Below are 26,627 nucleotides of genomic sequence, written 5' to 3' on the forward strand. Positions count from 1 at the left end.
ATGAACCACTGTTGTGCCAACCCACTGGGACAGCCACAAAAGCCTGTGTGTCACTGGCTGGGTTTCCTCCACTGTCCAACATGCTCTCCCATTGGATACAGTGGGGACACTCCCTCAGCCCAGATGAATCACACCCTGGACACATGCAACAGGCAGAACAATCAGGCAGATAAGCAGGTAGAGCTGCTAAGCTTTTACCAACTTAGGACCTACCTAGGAGGGTGCTATACAAGATTAAACAGTAAAAAGCGCTTGTGGCAAATCTACATCAGCTGGCTCACTACTCTCCACGTACACAGCAGTGGCAGCGTGATATAACAGGCTCGGCTCCTCCCTCCTAGACTCGTAGTGCCCTCCAATAGACTACCTCAGTAACCTATCACAATTGGAGAGACCGACACTAAAATATTTGTTTATTTGCAAAAGAATGTAGTAATTGTTGCGCTAGACTATGAAGGTATAAATTATTGTTTGGTGTTTTGAGATCACTACGTGTTCAGTTTGCAACAATTTTATGAATATTTTGAGTTGCTTATCTGAGTTATATAGTTTTATTGAATTCCTTGGTATTCCTATAGATTACTTTAACTAGGAATTCAAAATCCCTTTGAACACATTGATCCATATGAAATTCATGATTACTTCCTGCCTGTCCAGACGTATAGCTTTATTAAAGGAAGTTCTATCTCTTCTTGGTTTTCTTACTCTAGCCACAAAGGGCACTAAATATCCCTATGTACATATTACTCTCTTCAAGCAAATTAAGGAGGACTTATTTGGGATACTTTCCTGAGTAGCTTTAATGGTTCCACCATATAGCAGGAAGAATTTATTGATAACTTCAACTTTTTTCACTGACGCTTCTGACTCATTGGCTTCGGTACCTTTTAACAAGGCCACTGATGTGCCTCTGAAAGGCACGAGAGTTGAAGGATCCCAGAAATTTTGCATAATTTAGTGCTAACTATTCCCAATAGTAGTAGCGATGGTCATCCGGTGTGATATATTTAAAAATAGTCAAATTCTCCTACACACAGACACTAATGGTGTTTTATTTGCAATAAATCAGTAGTCTTCCAAATCTGAATTTGTTGTTAAATTACTCAGTTTTTTGGTATTATATTGTATGAGATTCAACATCAAAAGTAGTGATCACAATTCAACTGGCAGCTGGTAAGCGTGGTGACGTCATGTCTGCTCCCACCCAATGCGTTTCTTCATACGTTTTACATCGTTAGGATGAGCTACTTTCGAGGCTAATGCTACAGCTTTCTTATTGCATTGAGATGCTCTTTTTTAACTACAAAAATGTAAGTGCACTTCATTGTTTTTAATAAACTTGTTGATATACAGTATCACGCTATGAGTATTTGCATTTTGTATGTCCCACTTACCACAAATGGAATCTGGATTGGAGAGCTCCTGGATCGGCACTTTTTGTGTGGATAATTAGTGAAACGCCCTCTAAGGCTTGTTTGGCTTTTCCATTAGTTTGGAATCCTAATTGTTCTGGTAAGCAGACATTCCTTTTAATTGCTCTCATTCATGGACGACCTTGGGAAGTTGGCTCCCTTAATGCATCTACTTCTATCTCTTGGATTATGCATTTAGGACACTATTTTTTTCATGTTTTCTTTTTATACTTTTAGTTTGTTTGCACTGTTGCTTTCATTTTTTTACACTGTGCTAGTCAAAATAGACACGCTGTGGAGTCACTATTTGCATATACATTGTTACTTTATATACAGTATGTATCTGTCACTTATTTGAATAAGCACTGCACTTTTTGTAGATATATTGTTTTAAGGTCGTCTTTTTGCCTGTGCTAGCAGCTGTCAATTATCATTTGTTATTACTGATCTAGCGCAGATTTTTACCTTTTTTCTTTGTATGCCCTATATCCATTGACTTGCTGGGTAACCTCGTTTCAATTCTTGAGATTATCTGTTTTTATTTTTCAATCCACTTTCATATTAGCCTTTTCGGGTGCGTTAAGATTCGATTAATTAACCCTTCCAAATAAATTTGCATCCAGCTTTCTACTATCGTCTCATGTTTTCTTTGAAGATAATTCCCTTAAAGTATTCATCAGTAGATCAAAAACAGATACTTTGGGTAATGGCAAACTTAATACTAGTGTTGGGTGAAAGGTTCGGCCCCAGCATGAGTTTGAGCCAAACATAGGCTGTTTGCTAGTTCAACAGTTTGTTCGACCCACCGAATGCCCCACAATGCACTGCATGCCGGCCACACAGTGTGCTGGAAGCCCTGATTGGCTGAAGCCATGAAGGCTTTTCCCAATCAGGGCACAGAACACTGTCAGAGCCATGATCGGAGTAAGTAATATTGACTGTGTCCAATCATGGCTCATTGCTCATAGACCCACCCCACACTATGCAAATGCCTGCTCTGGGAAGGGGTCTTTTAGTGTGATAGTCGAGAGGAGATAGATAGAACAGGGCTCTGTTCATTGCTGCTAGTGAGTAAGTGTGCTATAGCTTGCTTTTGTGATTCTGGAAGGGAGGGTTTTGGTGCATGAGGTCAAAGTGTGGGACTTTAAAGGGCTAGTACATGAAAAAATATCTTGAATATAATAAAATGAAATTTATTTGTATAAACATACAAGGTAAGTGTGTATACGTTTGTTGAAGTCACAACAGGTATAATACATAAGGTGTATGGGTTATAGACCCATGAGTGAAGGTGAAGAGAAGTATGAAAGAAGTGACATGGTGGTAGGGTGACAGTAAACTCTCTCTATTGGTCCAAGCGTCTTGTATGGCGTTGGATCTTTTTAGGGGAGAGTATTCAGGTTTCCTACGCGTTTCGGCAAAAGAGCCTTTGTCAAGGTGTAACGCTCCTGCGTTTTATGTATGATGTGGATTTTCAGCTGCAGAAATATTCCACTTCAGTAGTCATGTAGAGAAACGCTGAGACACCAATCCCAACTCTCAATGACTCATCATGTGTGGATGATCTAATTTCAGCAAGTAAATACACACACTCAATAAGATGTTTCCTAGAGTGACTTATGTATATAGTAACACAGTGATGATAGGCTGAAGAGACAGGTTGGGTAGAGATGGTAGATGACAGACACTTGAAAGGAAATGTTCTTGAAAGTAAGATAGTAGCAGATGGGATGCAGATAGGTTTAGCAATCATGTATGGTAGCAGATGACAGAGTAGCAGGTGGACATACAAGAGAGATCAACCCAGTGCAAGAACAGGTGGTAGTAGGCTCAAGAGCTAGCAATCTTAGATAATGCAGATGTAGTAATAGTCCTTAGTATGCAGAGATAGATAGTGTAAGCTTTAGTATGAAAGTTATAGAGGTTTCCCCTGTGGGGTACTTATTACTAATAGCAATGTAGCAGAGGAGAGGTTCGGCAAGAGCGGATGATCCGGTAGCGGGATACAGGGATCAGCGCAGCGTGGTTCCGATAGCGAGGTATGCTTGCAAGCATGAGAGCTTCAAGACAGGTTAGCATCAAGGCACAAAGCAGTTTGAACGAACACATGTGAGTGAGAGCCGGCGATCTAAATAGCCATCCAGTCCAGCGCTCAGTGATGACAGCATCAGTCTTAAAGGTGTATGCGCACCTTACCAAAAGAGAATGGTGGGGCGCATACACTTATGAAAGAGTAATTAGGGTACCCAAAGGTACCAGAACATTACAGTACCCCCCCCCCCTTAAGGCCGGCTCCTGAAGGCCTCTGGAGCTGGTTTGTCTGGGTACTTCGCATGAAAATTGCGGATTAATCTAGAGGCATGTATGTCAGAGGTGTTTAGCCAGGTGTCGTCTTGGGGCCCATAGTTCTTCCATCGAACCAAGTACTGAAGTCTTCCTCTGTGGATACGAGAATCCAGAATCTCTTTTATCTCATATTCTTCTCCACCTTCAACTTGTACAGGAGGAGGAGGTGGGATAGTAGGCCTTATTCCTTGGTCAGGAACATGGGGCTTCAGTAGCGACACATGGAAAATGGGATGTATTTTGAGGTCTATTGGCAATGTAAGCTGTACTGCAGCTTTTCCAATAAGTTTCTTGATTGGGAAAGGTCCCAAGAACAGAGGTCCAAGCTTTTTGCTAGGGATTTTCAGTCTTAAATTTTTTGTTGAGAGCCAGACGAGGTCCCCGATAGCGTACTGAGGAGAAGGTCTTCTGCGAAGATCATAGTACTTCTTTTGTTGACTATGAGCGTGTGCAATGGTAGTATTAAGCAAACCCAGAGAGTCCTTTATTTGGGTAAGATAGTCTGAAGCTACTGGGTTATTTGAAGGAAGGATGCGTGGTGGAAGAATAGAGGGATGAAACCCATAGTTCAAGTAGAACGGACTCTGCTTGGTCGTACTGTGGGTTGCGTTGTTGTAGGCAAATTCTGCCAGAGGGAGAAGATCCACCCAATCATCCTGTTGGTAAGAAGTGTAACAACGTAAATATTGCTCGATGCATTGGTTGACTCTTTCAGTCTGTCCGTTGGTCTGCGGATGGTAAGGAGAAGTGAGCTTCCGCTCGATCCGTAGTATGTGACATAGTTCTTGCCAGAACTTGGAAATAAATTGTGATCCACGGTCAGACAGAAGAGTTTTTGGGATACCATGTAACTTAAAGACATGTTTCATCAGGAGTTCTGCCGTTTGTTTGGACGAAGGTAGTCTGCGAATAGCAATGAAATGTGCCATTTTTGTCAGATGGTCCACTGACACTAAGATGGTATTAAATCCTTTGGAAGGAGGCAATTCCACTATAAAGTCCAAGGACACAACTTCCCATGGAGTTTGGGGTATTGGTAGACTGCATAGTAGACCGGATGGTCTCGTAGTGTCAATTTTGGACCTGGCACAGACATTGCATGAAGAGACGAATTTTTGTATAGATGTTTTCATGTCAGGCCACCAGAATTGCCTGGTAATCAGATTAAGAGTCTTTGTCATACCCATATGTCCTGCCATAGGCACATCATGCGATAATTCCAAGATCTTGGTGCGTATGGTAGGTGGTATGTAAAGTTTGTCGTTGTAGTAGAGGAAGCCTTCTGCATCAGTATTTAGTTGTGGTGGGGGTGAATCCAAACTTATACCATGCAAAACCTCTTCCTTCAAGGAACGGACAACTCCAATAATGCGTTTGTGAGGTATTATAGGAACGGAAGGGATTTTGAAGTAGTTTTCTTCAGTTAGTCGTGATAGTGCATCCGCCTTTTTGTTCTTATCTGCAGGTGTGTAGGTCACTAGGAAGTTAAACCTTAGAAAGAATAGTGACCATCGTACCTGTCAGTGCGAGAGAGTTTTGTTAGTCTGAAGATATTGGAGATTTTTATGGTCCGTGTATATAAGTATTGGTAATTGGGTGCCTTCGAGTAGATGTTGCCAATTCTCCAGAGCCAATTTTATAGCAAGCAGTTCCTTTTCACCCACGGGGTAATTTATCTCTGGACTGCTTAGGGATTTAGAAAAAAAGGCGACTGGATGAAGTGGTAAAGTGTGAGTTGGTCGTTGGGAGAGTATTGCTCCTACTGCCATGTTTGACGCATCTACTTCCAGAATGTATTGGAGGGATGGGTCTGGATGGCGTAGTATGGGAGCAGAAGTAAACCTTGTCTTTAACAGGTGAAAAGCTTTATTTGCTTCATCTGACCATTTGAATGTTTTTTTAATGCTAGTGAGCTGTGTGAGGGGTCTCACAATGGCAGAGAAGTTTCTAATGAACTTCCAGTAGAAATTCGAAAATCCAAGGAATCGCTGTAGCGCCTTGCGTGTGGTTGGTGTAGGCCAATCCTGAATGCAGGATATCTTACTCATGTCCATCTCGATTCCTGTTTTGGATATGATGTAGCCTAGAAACAGTACCTCTTCTTTATGAAACAAGCATTTTTTCAGTTTCACATAAAGGTTGTGTGCAAGCAATCTCGATAATACTAGTCTTACATGTCTTATGTGTTCAGACAGAGATCGTGAATATATAAGTATATCGTCCAGATATACCACAACACAGACATCTAGTAAGTCTCTGAAAATATAGTTTATAAATCGTTGAAAAACTGCAGGGGCGTTGCATGGCATTACAAGATATTCGAACAATCCGTATCTGGTTCTGAATGCAATCTTCCACTCGTGTCCATCACGGATTCGAATGAGATTGTATGCTCCTTTCAGGTCCAATTTTGAAAAATAGGTAGCTCCACGCACCTGCTCAATGAGCTCAGGGATAAGCGGTAGAGGATAGCGATCTTTTATTGTAATAGCATTCAATTGCCTATAGTCGATGATAGGCCTGAGACTTGAGTCCTTATTGCGGACAAAAAAGAGTCCTGCTGCTGTGGAAGAAGTGGAAGGTCTAATAAAACCTTTTTCCAAATTCTCATCCAAATAGTCTTTGAGATGGGAAAGTTCATCCTGTGAAAGAGGATAAACATGACCGAACGGCAATTTGCTATTTGGTAGATCAATGCTACAATCATAGTCTCGATGGGGAGGTAGTGCTTGAGCATTTTTCTCAAGAAAAATCTCAGAGAGATCCTGATAACATAGTGGTGCAATCTCATCTGTCACCACAGACAGGATCTTCCCGAAAGACGGGAGGTTACACGTACCCTCGCAATAGCAAGAGAGGAAGGTCAGGGTCCGTTCCTTCCAATCTATGGTTGGTTGATGTGTGTGCAACCAGGGAAGTCCCAAAACAATGGGAAAGTGGGGTGAAGGTATTAGATCGAAGGTAGTGGTCTCCATATGAGACCCGTTAGTAGTGACTAGGAGTGCCTGTGTCTGATCAGTGATCGGACCAGAGGATAAAGGAACACCGTTAATAAGACTCACTGAGACAGGTTTAAGTTTAGAAATAATAGGAACTTTATTTAAAGCAGCAAAACGTATGTCAATATAATTTCCACAAGATCCTGTGTCAATCATGGCCTTAGTAGTAATCCTGTTCTGGTCCCACTGTAATGTTAAGCAAACAGAAAGGTAAGGGTTAGTGATTGAAGTTGTCAATCCCCCTAGGAGGACATGTGAACACTCACCCTTCTTTTTGTAGACTAGGGGACAGACGTTTATCTTGTGATCCGGGGATGCACAGTACAAGCAGAGATTACCAGATCGTCTTCTGGCTCTTTCCATAGTTGATAGAGGTGGGCGTATGGTTCCTACCTCCATAGGAATGGGGTCAACGTCCGAAATCCGAGAAGAACTGGATAATGGCATTCCCATTTTCTCAGCCTTTCTTTCTCGTAGTCTTCTATCTATGGTGATACTGAGTTGTATCAATGCATCCAGGGTTTTTGGCAGATCCGCTCGGGCGAGCTCGTCTTTAACGGCCTCTGATAGGCCAAGCCTAAATTGGGATTTCAGAGATGCATCATTCCATTCTGAATCAAGGGTCCATCTCTTGAATTCTGCGACAAAGTCTTCTACAGGTCTCCCACCTTGTTTCAAGGATCTTAATTGAAGATCGGCAGTACTCTGCCTATTGGGATCATCATATAGGCTAGTGATTTCTGCTAGGAACAAGGCATAGGAGTTGAGAAGCTGGTCGCTTTTCTCAAAAAGAGAGTCTGCCCAGGCCCGAGGATCGCCTGTTAGATAAGAAATAATAGTACAAACCTTAATGTGATCAGTAAGGTAGGTACGGGGTTTTAGCAAGAAAAGTAACTCACATGCGTTTTTAAATTCGCGAAATTTTTTGCGATCGCCTGTAAATACCAAAGGAGGATTTATTTTGGGTTCAGGGGACTGAGCAGTGGTAAGTTGTGTCAGTCTAATTACCTGCTGCGACAGAGCCTGATTGTCTTCTTTTAATTCAGCAAGTGCGTGTATTAACGCAGGTACTTGCTGTTTTAATTGTGTCATCTGAGTGGTTATTTCTGCTGAATCCATTTGTGGTTCGTTCAATCTGTAACGCTCCTGCGTTTTATGTATGATGTGGATTTTCAGCTGCAGAAATATTCCACTTCAGTAGTCATGTAGAGAAACGCTGAGACACCAATCCCAACTCTCAATGACTCATCATGTGTGGATGATCTCAATTCAGCAAGTAAATACACACACTCAATAAGATGTTTCCTAGAGTGACTTATGTATATAGTAACACAGTGATGATAGGCTGAAGAGACAGGTTGGGTAGAGATGGTAGATGACAGACACTTGAAAGGAAATGTTCTTGAAAGTAAGATAGTAGCAGATGGGATGCAGATAGGTTTAGCAATCATGTATGGTAGCAGATGACAGAGTAGCAGGTGGACATACAAGAGAGATCAACCCAGTGCAAGAACAGGTGGTAGTAGGCTCAAGAGCTAGCAATCTTAGATAATGCAGATGTAGTAATAGTCCTTAGTATGCAGAGCTAGATAGTGTAAGCTTTAGTATGAAAGTTATAGAGGTTTCCCCTGTGGGGTACTTATCACTAATAGCAATGTAGCAGAGGAGAGGTTCGGCAAGAGCGGATGATCCGGTAGCGGGATACAGGGATCAGCGCAGCGTGGTTCCGATAGCGAGGTATGCTTGCAAGCATGAGAGCTTCAAGACAGGTTAGCATCAAGGCACAAAGCAGTTTGAACGAACACATGTGAGTGAGAGCCGGCGATCTAAATAGCCATCCAGTCCGGCGCTCAGTGATGACAGCATCAGTCTTAAAGGTGTATGCGCACCTTACCAAAAGAGAATGGTGGGGCGCATACACTTATGAAAGAGTAATTAGGGTACCCAAAGGTACCAGAACATTACACAAGGAAGTTATGTCAACCATCTCTGTGGATATATTAAGTGGTAATATGAGTATTTATTATGTTAGACCAGTTGGAGACATTTGTTTCACGTTTGGTCACATAATATAGTACGTACTTGTGAAGTAATAATATTTCGTGCCTGGGCCTGCTTTTGGTCCTCAAATCCTCATAAGAATCAATTGGACGTAGCTACTGGGATATATAAAAAAAAAGTGTAATATATAGGTATTTAGTGTTTACTTTATATTAATACATATCCCAGTTGTGTTCAATAGGTACTTACTGGTTATGTATGTTCTTTGGGCCAGGTGGGGAGGAAGAGGTATTATATCATCCCGTATCTGGTCAAATCTGTATATAAAAAGGAATTGTTTGATTTTAGGTTTGAAATAATGATTTTATTTCACTGTGTTTGTCCTAGTTGTGCACTTACTTTAGAAGTATATTGTAGTATGTACTTCCAGTGTTGTTCTGTTCTCACTACACGTATGCCCCAGGCGTGTGCAGCTCAACATACAGCTAAACCTTTAATCCTGCAATAACCAGTCCTTTTGTAACTTAAGGCTTTATTCCAGAGATAGAATAGTGGTCACATGACAGGTTACAAGTCAGAATGGATATGCGAATAGGATTGTGAATATGGTGAAACTGTAAATAAACAGATAAAGGCATACAATCAGTGTACAAACAGTATATGCATTGAGTATATAACCAACAGTTTATAAGCATACCAGCGATGCTTCAAAGGGGGGTTCAGGAATCTTCCCACAGGAACCTCCATGAGCTGTTCTAAAATGGAGATTCTCTGAGAGAGGGGTGGAACTAATATCCAGCAATAGATAACAGGAAGTACCATAAAGTGCTGTATAACAGTCTATGTCACAGTGGCATCTTGTGGCCAATATTGGTATTAAAAGTTCCAATAGCATTAATTATTTCTAAGCTGAAGGCATGACACTCCCCGTCTGGTATCATCAGATACCACTATTTATTCCTCAGATGATAACAGCAAGATCGGTTCAGAAACTGGTCTGAGGAACAACTTTGTCTCCTTGATTCTCTGGATCTTGACTTCCACTTTACATGGGAATGATGATTTGATACAATCAAGTGAGCAATGTGGTGGTGACCAGGAACTATTAGAGGGTTTCTCTCGTCTGAATCTAGGTTGGCTTGTCTTAGACGACCACCTACCCTAAGTAGTCCATTTTGATCAAGGAATGGGTCGAGTTTTCTCAGGGCACTGTCTCTAGGGATAGGTTTTCCGTTCAAGATACAGTCAATCTCCTTAGCATAGGCTTCATGCTGTACAGTGCGGATGATAAGATCCTGAGACTGCTGTAGTTCTAATACTGAACTGATCCTTTGAAAATGGTGCCATCCCTTGCGGTCACAGTTGTTTGAGTCACCTTTAAAGGAGCAAGCTATATGGATAAGACAAGAAATAGCTCGAACAAGTGTCTTCCATTTTGAGAATCTGGTAAATCTGTTAGATTTAAGCTGACAACCTGAAGCTGTAGTATGAAATGTTGAGATCTCAGGGCGGATGTCAGTATCTGAGTCTGGATCTATTAGTTCAATTGTGTCACTTTTAGGAAAGGTTTGTTCTGCATCGTACAAGAATGCAGGTCCAGTAAACCATGTTGTCTTTCAGGTTACATGCAGCAACAGCTCTTGTAGCATGGTCTGCAGGGTTGTAGTCTGTAGGTACATAGTGCCATTGTGTTGGACTGGTGGATCTCCTAATCCTCAACACTCTGTTGTTGACATAAACAAAAAAATGGCTGGTTTCATTGTAGATGTAGCCTAGAACTACCTTGCTGTCTGCGTAGAGCTGAACATCTTAAAGGTCAATGTCTATCTCTGAGGTTATTAGCTCTGCTAGTTCAACAGCTAGTACTGCAGCACGAAGTTCTAGCCTAGGTATAGTGTGCTCAGGGTGTGGAGCAAGCTTTGCTTTGCCCATGATGAATCCTACGTGGCATCGTGCTGTAGTGTCAACAGTCCTTAAGTAGGCCACAGCAGCTATTGCCTTGACAGAAGCATCACAGAATATGCAAAGGTTTTGCCTCTGTATCTCTGTAGAAGGTACAGGAGCATATGGGCGTGAAACATGGAGATCAGATAAGACTGATAAAGAGTCTCTCCACTCTACCCAAGAGTTCCTCTTATCAAGGGGTAGTGGGGCATCCCAGTTGGATGTTTCACTAATCAAGTCTCTAAGTAAGGCTTTACCTTAAATTGTGACAGGTGCCGCAAATCCTAATGGATCGTACAGGCTATTGATTGTAGACAAGACACCTCTGCGAGTGAAGGGTCTTTCTTCTCCGTTTACTTGGAAGGTAAAGGAATCGGATTTCAAGTCCCAAAGTAGACCGAGACTGCGCAGTACAGGTAAAGAGTCTGTACCCAGATCTAAGTCCTTTAGATCACTGGAATGGTCTTGAGCAGGGAAAGCTTCCATTACCTCTTTGCTGTTAGAAGCAATCTTGTGAAGCCTGAGATTTGAACAAGCGAGCATTTCCTGTGCTCTTTTAAGAAGACAGATTGCAGACTCACTGGAAGGTAAGGATTTTAAACAGTCATCCACATAAAAGTCTTTCTCTACGAATTGTCTTGCATCTGAGCCAAACTCAAGTTCACCTTCTTGGGCGGAATGTCTGAGTCCGTAGATAGCGACTGCAGGTGAAGGGCTATTGCCAAAGATGTGTACCCTCATGCGATACTCTGAGATATCTTTTGAAGGATCATTGTCTTGGAACCAAAGGAACCTTAGGAAGTTCCTGTCTTCCTCTCTGACCAAGAAACAATGGAACATCTGCTGGATGTCAGCTATGAAGGCAATAGAATCTTTGCGGAGGCGTAAGAGCACTCCCAGGAGTTTGTTGTTGAGGTCTGGGCCTGTCAAGAGGACATCGTTCAAGGAGATACCCTTGTATTTGGCACTAGAGTCAAACACTACTCTGATTTGACCTGGCTTTTTGGGATGGTACACTCCGAATATAGGGAGATACCAACACTCTTCAGGGGTGGGAGCTACCTCGGCATGACCATTCTCAAAGATCTTCCCCATGAAAGAAAAGAAATGTTCCCTCATCTCTGGCTTTCTTTGTAAATTACGTCTAAGGGAAGCAAAACGTTGTAACGCTTGTTCTTTGTTATTGGGTAAGCGTTGTCTCTGTGGTCTGAAGGGAAGAGGTGCAACCCAGCTGTTTGTGCTGTCTTTGACTAGACCTTGCTCCATTATTTCTAAGAAGAGTTTGTCTTCGATAGACATTGCCACACGATTGTCGTCTTTAGTTCTCTGAAAGACTGTGCACCCTAAATGGTCTTGGTCACTGTCACAGGCAAAGTTGTCACTAGTGAGGCTTGTGAAGGGACAAGAGGAGTGGGTGGCGTAGGCTGATTCCTTAACAAAGAAATGGTTGTGGCATGGCTGGAAAATAGAGTGACGCCCATTCTCTAGGGTATTTGTGAGCATGCTGCTAACGGAGTTAGGTTTGTGCACGCTTCCTAGACAGACATCTCCTATGATGACCCATCCGAGGTCTAACTTCTGAGCATAAGGAGCATTATTGGGACCATTAATTTGGGCTCTTGATTTGTGGGCTTGTAAAATATCTCTCCCAAGGAGTAGGATAATCTGAGCCTGAGGATCAAGTTCTGGTATCAGATGTGCTATGCGTTTCAAGTGTGGGTGATGAGCAGCTACATCTGGTGTAGGAATTTCAGATCTATGATCAGGGATCTGATTGCATTCGATAAGAGTTGGCAAAGACAAGCGAGATCGTCTATCGATGGACTCGATTTGGTAGCCGGATGCTCTCCTACCAGCCGTCTCCACTATTCCTGCACAAGTTTTCAAGGAGTAGGGAATGCTGGGGCCTTTAATGCTGAACATGTCAAAGAAAGTTGAGCTGGCTAATGACTTGTTACTTTGGTCATCCAGGATTACATAAAGCTTACTAGCTTTGTCTTTTTGGCCTGTTGGGTAGACTCTGACTAGGCAGATTTTGGAGCAGGACCTACCACCTATGGCTCATTTGCATATCTCTGTACATTGTGAAGTGACCTCTGGTGTAGTTGTGGTGGTGTGCTCCTCCTCCCCGCCGTGCTCACTAGTGCTGAGGGTGTGTTGTAAAGTCCATGGAGCTGGCCCAGGATGCAACCCTGTGTTGTGATCTGAGCGGTCACATTCTGTGCATTTTAAACTGACCTTACAGTCCTTGGCGAGATGAGATGTTGAAGAGCAGCACCTGTAGCAGATGTGGTTCTCCTTGAGGAAAGCTTTGCGGTCCTGCAGGTTTTTCTCTCTGAAGGCTCTGCATTTTAGTAGAGGATGTGGCTTCGGATGCAAGGGACACTGCTTACCAGGATCATTCACCTTTGTCTCTGAGTTAGAGAAGTTGGCAGACCTGTGAAAGGAACCTGGAGGAGACACGTTAGTTTTGTGTACTGCTACTGGAGGTTTGCGAGGGTTAAGTCCCACAGGAGCAGCACACAACAGCGTAAAATCAAAACTTGGATCATTTCTTATTTTAGCTTGCTGGCACACAAAGTCCACAAAAACAAAAAAAGGAGGGAATGGAACATCATGCTGTCTTTTATATCGGGATCCGTGTGTAATCCACTGCTCTTGCAAGTTATAGGGTAACTTTAGCACAATGGGATTGACACCTCTGGCTGTGTCAAGGAATGCAAGTCCTTGTAAGTCTCCCTCGGATTTAGCTACTTGAAGTTCCATTAACAAGTCACTTAACTCTCTAAGTTTATGGTAAGCTTTGCTAGGTATTCTGGGAAAGTTATCAAGTTTTTTGAATAATGCATTTTCTACTGTTTCCGCTGAACCATAACACTCATCAAGTCTGTCCCAGATTGTTCTAAGACCAGTGTCTGCGTAGTTTATATTTATTGTCCTGATTCGCCTGGCGTGCTCGGCAGACTAATTTCCAAGCCATTTGATCAGGAGATCTATCTCTTCGCTGCAAGATAGCCCTAAGTCTCTGATAGTGTTTTGAAAGGATGACCGCTAGGCTCTGTAGTTTTCAGGGCGGTCATTAAACTTTTCAAGTCCTTTGGTGACTAACTTGCAAAGAACCTTGCAAAGTCTATGGTGGCTTGGTTAGCCTGTTGTGTGTTGTCATGGTAAGATGGCTGTGTGTAGTCATACCTTTTGCTGGCACCGAGCTGTCCTCTGATGTACCGTTCTGGCTTGGACGTTGGTTCTGGAGGGCGATTAGAAGGTGATTCTATTATCTCACTTATGGGGAGTCTGTCGTAGGAGACGTCACTTTGCACGGATTTCTCCCGTTTGCAGGCTTGAGGCTTGTCACTGACTTGTGGCGGTACCGTGTGGTGACTTTGGCTTGTCTCTTTGACGTCATCTTTGACACTGCTTGTTTTAAAATGTTGATTGATGTAATCTGAAGTTTGTTGTAGAGAATTTGGAGTTTCAGCTGCTGGATCGAGAATATTGCTGCGTCTGCTGCATTCACTTCTTGGGTATACAGCTAATTCTAAGGCCTCTGCTTCAGCTACTTCCTTCTCTACAGTGAGTTTCTCTAGGGCTACTTCTAGGAGGGCCTCTTTTTGCGTTTTTAGGTGGGCTTCCTCTGCCTTTGCTTTTAGGCGGGCTTCCTCTGTCTCTTTCTGCGTTTTTAGGCGGGCTTCCTCTGCCTTTGCTTTTAGGCGAGCTTCCTCTGTCTCTTTCTTTAACCTCACTTCCAGGAGGGCTTCTTCGGCCTCTTCCTTTAGCCTCACCTTCTCCTTTTTAATCTGCATTTCTTGCTCGGCAAAGGCTGCTCGCGCCTTGGGGGCTTCAGCTTTCGCACGTGCTATGGCGAGTGCATTGCTTGCGGAGGAAGATCTAGAGGAGCCGGAAACTCGGGACCTTGTCTTGAGTGAGGATGTCTGGCTATGTGACATGTCGCTTGCAGGAATGCTTGACTGTGTAGAGACTGCTGTATTGCATATGCAGATGACTGAGCTGGCAGGGTAGCAGGCCTCTGTATAGTCTCTATCCTAAATCCCACTTGCTGGATTGCCGCTGTTTCACTGTTCTGTTCTCACTACACGTATGCCAAAGGCGTGTGCAGCTCAACATACAGCTAAACCTTTAATCCTGCAATAACCAGTCCTTTTGTAACTTAAGGCTTTATTCCAGCGATAGAATAGTGGTCACATGACAGGTTACAAGTCAGAATGGATATGCGAATAGGATTGTGAATATGGTGAAACTGTAAACAGATAAAGGCATACAATCAGTGTACAAACACAAACAGTATATGCATTGAGTATATAACCAACAGTTTATAAGCATACCAGCGATGCTTCAAAGGGGGGTTCAGGAATCTTCCCACAGGAACCTCAGATGCTGTCTGGCTGTCTCCATGAGCTGTTCTAAAATGGAGATTCTCTGAGAGAGGGGTGGAACTAATATCCAGCAATAGATAACAGGAAGTACCATAAAGTGCTGTATAACAGTCTATGTCACAGTGGCATCTTGTGGCCAATATTGGTATTACAAGTTCCAATAGCATTAATTATTTCTAAGCTGAAGGCATGACAAGTGTCATCCACTAGGGGGTATGCTTTTGTGATTCTATTCTGAGTGTAGAGTGTCAGTGTAGTATGAATATAGTGAAATGCAGCATGAGTGCGGTGTGACCTTCCATTTTTACTTTAGTGTCAGTTTAGTGTGTCAGAGCAGGTTTACTGCAGTATATTGAAGTATGTCAGTATAGAGTGTCAGGACACTTTTACTGCAGTATACTGAATTGCATTAGTGCACTTTAACTGCAGTACATTGCAGTGTATTAGCGCACTTTTACTGCAGTATATTGAAGTGCAGTAAAAGTGAAGTGAAGTGCAGTTGTGAAGTTGTGGCCTCATCATACAGACTGGCTTTATATACAGTATGTCAGTTTTGCTGCAGCAGGATCAAGGCACAGATGCGCCACTTTACAGGTAGACTAAGGGGACCCCCTCAGGCCATATACTTAAAGGAATATTTCATTTTTATTATTTCACTTTAAGGATCAGCAAATCACTGCTCATTTAAAAATGATTTTTTTTTAAAAAGTTTACTTTCATTGATAAATGTCCCACGGGGCAGTACCCAGACCCCCATACCCTTTGTATGCCCAATAACTTACATATAAGCCTTTAAAATGTGCACTTTTGATTTTTCCAGTTCAGGTTCCGTAGACTTAAATGGGGTAAAATTTGTCTATTAGCCCTGTCTCCAATGCATCTCGTTATGTGTCAGTCAGAGCCTTGTTTCACTGATCCTTTTTCCTTCATGCCGACTTATCCCCGCTAACTAGATACCAGGTTTAATCTCAAGAATTAAATCTTTCAGGTCATAATTTTTCTTCCCATGCTTTCAGGATTGGTGCTTCCACAATGGCCAATTATTTGGGTTTCCTCCCTGCTGATCTTAGACGGGTGGGACGTTGGGATATTACTAAATATAAAATTTTTATCCGCCTTAATTTGTTGAATGTTAGAGACTCATTGATCTACTTATTTAGTATTTGGCATTGGCCTGACATTGTAATTATTATTCCTGAGGTTACTGATCTTGGGAAAATCAACACACGAGATCTTCTTTAAAAAGTAAAAGGGATTAGGGCTCATTTTAATTTTTTTTTCCACTTACACTATTCTGGCCTATTCTGAGATGATTCCTAGGCTTTTATGGTCTCTATATGGTAAACTTCATTACATTTATAGGATTCTGAGACACCTTAATAGGACAGTTCACAACTTTCTTCTGGTGGACTGTCATATCCGCATGTTAAACTCAAAGGTTTCTTCCTGGTCTCCTTGACCTGGTGCATCTATCAGACATTGGCCTCGACATATTTAACATCAGGCTACAAAACATCATTGATTTAGCCATAGTGTTTGGGGGCCCTCGGCCATCTAGTTCCTCGTTGACTACGGCTAGTGGGGTTGAGTCATCCAGTTTATGTGGAAGGAAATAGGGACAGATTTTTTGTTGTTGTTGATGGTTTAGCCAAAGATGGCTATATATAACTACATTTGTTTATTGAATGGTTTAATTAAGGTTACCCCTCAAATATTACCGTGGCCAAAACACTTTTCAAAAAATGATCACCGCCGCTCCTCCCCTGGCCCGACTCCCGCTGTGTCTGAATACACAGAAATATACACAGAAAATGGCAAGCGTCATACATGTGGAAATAGTAACAAAATGATAGTAGTTATCTTAGTCTCTGTTATACAATTTTGCAAATAAACTTTCTTCATGAATTTAGGCCACTATGTATTCCACTACATTTCTTTAGTTAAAAAAAGTGTACATCATTTAGTATGTGTGAAAGCTAAAGAATCTACAAACCATGGTATATATTTAAAAATGAACCAGTCATGATATTCTGACTGACTATCTCAAGTCTTGAGGCCCCAAAAATCCAGGACAGTACCAATACCTCTTACATTACCCATTTTTTTGGAAAGTCTAAGGTATTTAGTAAGATGCATGGTGAGTTTTTGAAGCTGTATTTTTTGTCAAAATTCTTTGCAAAATTATGCAAGTAAATAATACTTGTTTATTTCTGTTATTTGTTGTCATTTTAACAAGTTAAATCTCAGAGACAGCATAGGCATACTTACAATTACACCCTAAAACACATGGGATAGCACAAAGGAGTCTATAAACAATAATAATACACAGCACACATTAGTGAATTCAGTCTCACAACACTTTTTTTGAAAAGTGTTTTGGCCACGGTGCTAGTTGAGGGGTAACCTTAATTAAACCATTCAATAAACAAATGTAGTTATATATAACCATCTTTGGCTAAACCATCAACAACAAAAAATCTGTCCCTATTTCCTTCCACATAAACTGGATGACTCAACCCCACTAGCCGTAGTCAACGAGGAACTAGATGGCCGAGGGCCCCCAAACACTATGGCTAAATCAATGATGTTTTGTAGCCCGATGTTAAATATGTCGAGGCCAATGTCTGATAGATGCCCCAGGTCAAGTAGACCAGGAAAAAAACCTTTGAGTTTAACCACTTAAGCCCCGGAAGATTTTACGCCCATTCCGACCAGGGGGTATTTTGCGATTTTTTACTGCGTGACTTTAATGGACAATTGCGCGGTCGTGCGACGCTGTACCTAAACTAATTTCACGTCCTTTTTTTCCCACAAACAGAGCTTTCTTTTGGTGGTATTTGATCACCTGTGCGATTTTTTGATCACGCGCTATAAACAAAAAAAGAGCGTCAATTTTGCAAAAATAGCAATATTTTTCACATTTTTTTATATGAAATTCCCCCCCAAAAAAAATGTAAAAATCAAAATTTTTTAACATTTTCGGCCAATTTGTTTTATGCTACCTATGTTTGGTAAAAAAAAAAAAATCGCAAAAAGCGTATTTTGATTGGTTTGCGCAAAAGTTTACTAACAAAGGGAAAGATTTTTGTCATTTTTGTTGTTTTTTTTTTAACGCGTAATGGCGGCGATCTGCGATTTTTTTTGCGGTACTGCGACATTGCGACGGACAGATAGGACCCTTGACTGACATTTTTGACACTTTTGGGGTTACCAGTGACATTTCTACAGTAATCAGTGCTATACATATGCACTGTTACTGTAAAAATACACTGGTAGTGAAGGGGTTAACTTTATTTGGGAGGGAGGGGCTGTGTGTGTCCCTAGGGGCGTGCTTTCTACTGTGATTGGCTGTGGCTTGAGCTGTAAGGACACTGATCAACGGATCTACATAGTAGATCCATGTGATCAGTGTCTTTACAGCGAGGAGAATGACAGGTGGCTTGTTTACACAAGCTGCCTGACATTCTCCCTCTCCCCCGCCGATCGCCGAGTGGCCGGCGGACATCGGGTCCGCTGGTCACACGCGCAGGGGGGTCCGTGACCACGCGGGAGCGCGCCTCCGGGGGCGCGCGCTCGCTCCCTAGACCCTCACAAGCAAGCGACGTAGCCCTACGTTAGTTTGCCTGTGAGGGGCTGACCGCCGACGTAGATAGTCGTGCGGCGGTCGGCAAGTGGTTAACATGCGGATATGACAGTCCACCAGAGGAAAGTTGTGAACTGTCCTATTAACCACTTGCCGACTGCGCACAGTATATTTACTGCGGCAGTCGGCCCCGGCCAGGCAGAGTGACGTAGGTCTACGTCGCTCGCCTGTCACTCCTTCTAGAGCCAATAGCGGGCGAGCGCGCGCCCGCCGAGGCGCGCGCCTGCCTCGGCTCGTTCACGGAGGAGTGCGGGAGTGTGACTGGCGGACCCGATGTCCGCCGGTCACACTACGATCTCCGGTACAGCGGGAGAAAGACAGAGCGGCTTATGTAAACAAGCCGCCTGTCAGTTCTCCCTGTGTAAAAATGAAGATCAGACGGTTCTACTATGTAGAACCGTTGATCTTTGTTTTTACACCAATAGCAATGTCCCACTACAGTTAGAAGCACACCCCTAGGACACACTTAACCCCTCCCTGTCCAATACAGTTAACCCCTTCCCTGCCAGTGTCATTTTTGCAGTAACAGTGCATATATATAGCACTGATTACTGCAGTAATGTCACTGGTACCCCCAAAAGTGTCAAAAATGTCAGTCAAGGATCCGATCTGTCCGCCGCAATGTCGCAGTACCGCAAAAAAAAAAAAAAAAATCGCAGATCGCCGCCATTACTCGTTAAAAAAAAAACACCAAAAATGACAAAAATCTTTCCCTTTGTTAGTAAACGCGATAACTTTTGCGCAAACCAATCAAAATACGCTTTTTGCGATTTTTTTTTACCAAACATAGGTAGCGTAAAACAAATTGGCCGAAAATGTTAAAAAATGTTGATTTTTACATTTTTTTGGGGGGGAATTTCATATAAAAAAAAGTGAAAAATATTGTTATTTTTGCAAAAATTACGCTCTTTTTTTGTTTATAGCGCGTGATTAAAAAATCGCACAGGTGATCAAATACCACCAAAAGAAAGCTCTGTTTGTGGGAAAAAAAGGACGTGAAATTAGTTTAGGTACAGCGTCGCACGACCGCGCAATTGTCCATTAAAGTCACGCAGTAAAAAATCGCAAAAAAACCCCTGGTCTTTTAGCAGGAAAATCCTCCAGTGGTAAAGTGGTTAAGGTGTCTCAAAATCCTATAAATGTAATGAAGTTTACCATATGGAGACCATAAAAGCCTAGGAATCATCTCAGAATAGGCCAGAATAGTGTAAGGGGAAAAAAAAATTAAAATGAGCCCTAATCCCTTTTACTTTTTAAAGAAGATCTCGTGTGTTGATTTTCCCAAGATCAGTAACCCCAGGAATAATAATTACAATGTCAGGCCAATGCCAAATACTAAATAAGTAGATCAATGAGTCTCTAACATTCAACAAATTAAGGCGGATAAAAATTTTATATCTAGTAATATCCCAACGTCCCACCCGTCTAAGATCAGCAGGGAGGAAACCCAAATAATTGGCCATTGTGGAAGCACCAATCCTGAAAGCATGGGAAGAAAAATTAAGACCTGAAAGATTTAATTTCTTGAGATAGTTAGAAAGAATAGCCGAAAACTGGTATCTAGTTAGCGGGGATAAGTCGGCATGAAGGAAAAAGGATCAGTGAAACAAGGGTCTGACTGACACATAATGAGATGCATTGGAGACAGGGCTAATAGACAAATTTTACCCCATTTAAGTCTACGGAACCTGAACTGGAAAAATCAAAAGTGCACATTTTAAAGGCTTATATGTAAGTTATTGGGCATACAAAGGGTATGGGGGTCTGGGTACTGCCCTGTGGGACATTTATCAATGAAAGTAAACTTTGTAAAAAAAAATCATTTTTAAATGAGCAGTGATTTGCTGATCCTTAAAGTGAAATAATAAAAATGAAATATTCCTTTAAGTATAGTGCCTGAGGGGGTCCCCTTAGTCTACCTGTAAAGTGGCGCATCCGTGCCTTGATCCTGCTGCAGCAAAACTGACATACTGTATATAAAGCCAGTCTGTATGATGAGGCCACAACTTCACAACTGCACTTCACTTCACTTTTACTGCACCACAATATACTGCAGTAAAAGTGCACTAAAACATTTCAATATACTGCAGTAAAAGTGCACTAAAACATTTCAATATACTGCAGTAAAAGTGCGCTAATACACTGCAATGTACTGCAGTAAAAGTGCACTAATGCAATTCAGTATACTGCAGTAAAAGTGTCCTGACACTCTATACTGACATACTTCAATATACTGCAGTAAACCTGCTCTGACACACTGACACTAAAGTAAAAATGGAAGGTCACACCGCACTCATGCTGCACTTTCACTATATTCATACTACACTGACACTCTACACTCAGAATAGAATCACAAAAGCATACCCCCTAGTGGATGACACTTGTCATGCCTTCAGCTTAGAAATAATTAATGCTATTGGAACTTGTAATACCAATATTGGCCACAAGATGCCACTGTGACATGTGAGGAGATCCGCCCACTTGTGTAAACAAAGCGGGCGGATCTCCTAAGTGACAGGCAGTAACCTGCGATCTGTGCCTGTGTCACACAGTCCCCTCCCCCCACACACGTCAGTAAGCACCAGGCATACATTAACCCCTTGATCACCAATAAAAGTTAATCCCTTCCCTACCAGTGTCATTTTTACAGTAACAGTGCATATGTATAGCACTGATTACTGTAGTAATGTCACTGGTACCCCCAAAAGTGTCAAAAATGTCAGTCAAGGGTCCGATCTGTCCGCCGCAATGTCGCAGTCCCGCAAAAAAAAAAATTGCAGATCGCCGTCAAATCGCCGACCATTACTAGGTAAATAAAAAACAATAAAAATGACATAAATTTCCCGTAGTTAGTAGCTGCGATAACTTTTGCGCAAACCAATCAAAATACGCTTATTGTGATTTTTTTTTACCAAACATATGTAGCAGAAAACAAATTGGCCTAAAATGTTAAAAACATTTTGATTTTTACATTTTTTTGGGGTGGAATTTCATATAAAAAAATGTGAAAAATATTTTTTCAAAATTGTCGCTTTTTTGGTTTATAGCGCGAAAAGTAAAAATCGTACAGGTGATCAAATACCACCAAAAGAAAGTTCTATTTGTGGGAAAAAAAAGGACATAAATTTAATTTGGGTACAGCATCAAACGACAGCGCAATTGTCCGTTAAAGTAACGCAGTGCCGAATCGCAAAATATGGCCTGGTCAGGAATGGGGTAAAATCTTCCGGTCTTAAAGCGGTTAAAAATACGCTCATTTAGAATTTTTTTGTCAAAGACATGTAGCTAAATACATTTTGGCCTAAATATATGACAAAAATTGAATATATTGGATATTTTTTAATTGTCAAAGTAGAAAAATATTGTTATTTTTTCAAAATTGTCGCTTTTTTTTATTAATATCGCAAAAAATGAAAAGCGCAGAGGTGATCAAATACCACCAAAAGAAAGTTCTGTTTGTGGGGAAAAAAGGACGTAAATGTAGTTTGGGTACGGCGTTGCATGACCGCGCAATTGTCAGTTAAATTTGCACAGTGCCGAATCGCAAAAAGTGGCCTGGACATAAAGCAGGAAAATCCTCCGGTCCTAAAGTGGCTAATTTTCATTTTCTGTTTGCATTTTTCAAAAACTTGTGACAAAAATACCTCTTAGAAAATACCTTTCACAAAGTCGCTCAGTAAAGTAAAATCAGAGAATGAAGTTTTACTAGTGATAAAACAGCAAATATAATATACTATATATTATTCAAAGTTTTAAAAATTGCCTGGGCAGGAAGGGGGTTTAACGTAACAGTCTTCAAGTCATTAAAGAAAAACTTCAGGAGTAATGTAATCAGAGTGTAGTGGTAAGGAGTTTGAAATTTTATACACAGTGGGCTCCATTCACAGAATAAATTTGCATGAGATAATTAGGTGCCAGGACACATTTTTCCTAAATATTGCATGCGATCCTGAAGCTGTCAACTAGACAGTTTTTTGTTATCTACCGAGAAATGCTGAAAACACTCAGTAAATACAGCATGAAAAGGCATTAAAATCCATTCATAAAAGTAAATGAATAATTAAATGCTTGCTGAAATTAAGTACTGGTCCAGGCATGCAGTATTTGTGCAATGTGTACTGGTTGTGTACTGGCCGCCTGGTCCTTAACAACCAGTAAACAACATCAGCAGTCAGCGGGGTTCCCCAAAGGGAAAAAAGCAGTGCCTACTAAGTGTACTATGTAAAGGTAATATGTTTATTCTTGAAGTAAACAATCACATGTAGAAATAGTTGAGCAAGGCATATTAAAACCAGTGTCCCGAGGGGCGTGGCCTGGACGGCAATGGAGTAGGTCGCACATGCTCCTAGCTCCACTCTCGGTCGATCCTGCTTCAGACATCATTCGTCCCCCGTGTCCTTTTCCCCTGTGGACATGTCGCCACCGAAGAAGGCCGCCTCGGCTGCCGCGTCCCTGGACAAATTTCGCCGGCAGGACCCGGGCCCTTCCCTGCAAGATGGCGCCTCGCCTCCCGCGCCCACAGCCCCCCAGACCTGCCGCAGGTACTAGAGGCTATATCCACCTGTCAGGTCACGCTTGCGGCTAAAATAGAGGAGGTGAAGATTGATGTCTCTCTGATAAGGCAGGACATGTCTAAACTCAGGGACCGGGTCACTGACGCTGAAACAAGGATCAGCCCGGCTGAGGATGTCATACTGCCCCTCCAGCATTCCGCTGACTCCCTCCAAAGACAATTCCAGCAATTGGCTCAAAAACAGGATGACCTTGAAAACAGAGCCCGCTGCGGCAATCTCCGGTTTGTGGGTCTCCCCGAGGGGGGTGAGGGCGCGGATCCCCCCACCTTCCTGGAAACTCTGCTCATTACTACCTATGGCAGGGAGGCGTTTTCCACCACCTTTGCGGTTCAGCGGGCCCATCGCATGCCAGCGCGCCGTCCCCCTGAAGGAGCCCCATCAGGGACCTTCATCGTTAAACTCCTCAATTACCGTGACCACGACAAAATACTGCGATTGACCAGAGAACGTAGCAATATCCCCTTCCAGAATGTGAACATCATGGTGTTTCCGGATTTTTCTATTGAGGTCCAGAAGCAGAGATCCCGCTTTGTGGATGTTAAGAAAAGGCTCCGCATTCACAATTTGAAATATGCCATGCTGTTTCCAGCGTGCCTTTGTGTGATCTGTGATGGCAAAGCTCAGTTCTATGAGGACACGGAGCTAGCTTCTGCATGGCTGGATCAATACACTGCTGCTGGTCATGACCGGGTTTGATTGCGGCCCTCCTCATCGTTCGGTAAGTGTTTGCCAGATTTGACTGACCGCACGGGGAACCCCACACCCCCCCACCCCTTTCTTTTTTGTCTCCTTACTCCCCTGGCTCCTGGCCCCCACCTGATACTGTGGACGCTCTACTGTTGGGGTTGGGGGTTCCCTAGTCCCAGGGTCGCTCTGACCACCCTGCTGCTATATACCAACCTCTACTAACTCGTGGGCACCACAAACATTTGACTGTATTGCTTTTTTCCCCCTTTTTATTCCTGGATTGTACCTGTCCCCCTTTTTTGTTTTCTTTGCTTGTTTTTACTATTTTTATCCCTGTTAATTTTGTTGAGGCGCCCGGCCTTACGCGGCATGGTTTGCTGCTATATTACCCGCTGCAGGACATGGTTCATGATATGTACATGTTGTCTTATTTGCTATGTTGAGGACTGTCCACACTGTTTTCTATAGTTTTTTCCTTTTCTATGATGACAGATTGCGTGCACTAGTGACGGTCGTATCTGCTATGAGCAGTGCAATTGCCGTTACTTTTTTGTTTTTTACTGTTCCTACTCCTTGCTTCCTAACCAGCGTTAGGTCGCCCCCTGTGTTCACAGAACACAGTGCAGAGATGACCCTTGATTTTTTCTTATATTTCATTGGGATCTGGACCACCCTCCTGGTGGTCTGGCTGGTTTTCATCGCACTTGATCTCTGTACAGGTTTTGGGTTGTGTGCTCCCACCATGTTTGGGGGGTGGAGAGCGGGGTGGGGGGAGGGGGGTTCATTGTGGTTACTGTTTGACTTTCTAATGGTCTTTAAAATGTCGTTGCTATTTTTCTACGCAGAGAACATGTTAACTCTAAATGCTACTGTTGGTATTCCAGTTCTTTTATTCCTAGGTGCCTACCCGATCATGCCAGCCCACGAGGACAGCCGGCTGCCCACCCGGATCATCCATTGCTTACCCCCACCATGGGTCCTTACATGGAATGTCCGTGGATTGCGGGATAAAATTAGGAGGTCGGCTGTGTTTCAGTGCCTTAAGTCCTATAGGGTGGATGTGGCGGTGCTGACAGAGACCCACGCCACAGGTCAGCTGCCGCTGTCCCTGCTTCGGCCTTGGGTGGGTTGGGCTTATTATGCTGTGTATACCTCACATTCCCGGGGTGTCTCGGTTTTAGTGGCCAAAACACTGCATTTCTCCCTCCCTTCGGCACGTACGAATCCCCAGGGTAGATTTGTTTTTTTGCACGTCTTTATTTACTCCAAACCATGTCTTATTCTGGCCTGCTATGTCCCCCCCCCCCCCATACAGCACGGCGGTGGTGACTGAGGGTATTTCCTTTATGGCCCTTCACCCCGCTGTCCCTGCTGTGTGGCTGGGGGACTTTAATATGGTGTTGCACCCAGCCCTTGACAGATCACACCTACCTAAACATGCCCTCCCTCCGATTACTACTCGACTTTACCGACTATTTGGGGAATTTGCCCTGACAGATATGTGGCGTCACAGTCACCCGACTTCCATGGCATACTCCTGTTTCTCAACCACCCACTCTTCATTCTCACGTATTGATTTAATTGTGGTGTCACCACAGCTGCTCCCGCTACTGTTAGATGTGGGGTTCCACCCTAGATCACTGTCTGATCATGCTCCTTATTGGGCATCCCTGGACTTGACTCCGACTCCCTCGACCGTACCACGTCCCTGGCTTCCTTACTCCTCTTGGCTTCGGGCACTGGCGGACCAACTTGCCTTGCCACAAGAATGGGTTTTCTTTTTTACTACTAACAGGGGGACCGCTTCGGCGGCGCATGTTTGGGAGGCGTTTAAATTACATGCTCGCTCCACTCTGACTAGACAAATTAATTGCCTTAAGGCCACCTCCAAATGTGTCCTCCAGCAGGCCCTGGATCACCTTACCTCAATTACTGAGGCTTGTACACTGCATCCAACTCCAGCTCTTGTCTCTGAGCTTAAATCCCAGACCCGAGTGGTGGACCAGCTGCGTTACGAAATGGCTAAACATAAGCTCTTCTTCTGCAGACAGCGGATGTTCGAGCAGGGGGAACGTGCGGGCAAGCTCCTGGCCTATTTGGCTCATCAGGAGTTTGCACCGCCTGTGGTAGTGTCCCTATTGGAGGTGGATGGGTCTGAAATTACTGATCCTGCCCATGTGGCGCGGTTGTTCCGCTCCTATTATACCTCGTTGTATGCCTCCCAGTCCACTGCGTCTGGCCCTGAGACTCTGGAATTTTTACGCAATGTGGAATTCCCCCAGTTGTCCGCTTCTCAACGGGCGACTTAAGAGGCCCCGCTGTTTGCAGACGAGATTGCCGGTGCCATTGCCTCCCTGGCCCTGGCTAAGGCACCGGGCTCGGATGGTCTCCCCTTAGACTTCTATGCCTCTTATACTGACATGTTGGCCCCCGAGCTATTGGTGACCTATACTCATGCCTTGGACACGGAGACGTTGCCTACCTCAATGAGAGAGGCCACAATTATTGTACTTCCCAAACCGGTTAAGGACCCCCGACTTCCAGAATCGTACCGCCCGATATCTCTATTGCAGGCGGACATTAAGATACTGGCTAAGGTTCTGGCCCGTCGTCTTGGTAAACTTATC

This window comes from Pelophylax lessonae (assembly GCF_965119305.1).
Source record: "Pelophylax lessonae genome assembly, chromosome: 13".
NCBI classification, from domain to species: domain Eukaryota; kingdom Metazoa; phylum Chordata; class Amphibia; order Anura; family Ranidae; genus Pelophylax; species Pelophylax lessonae.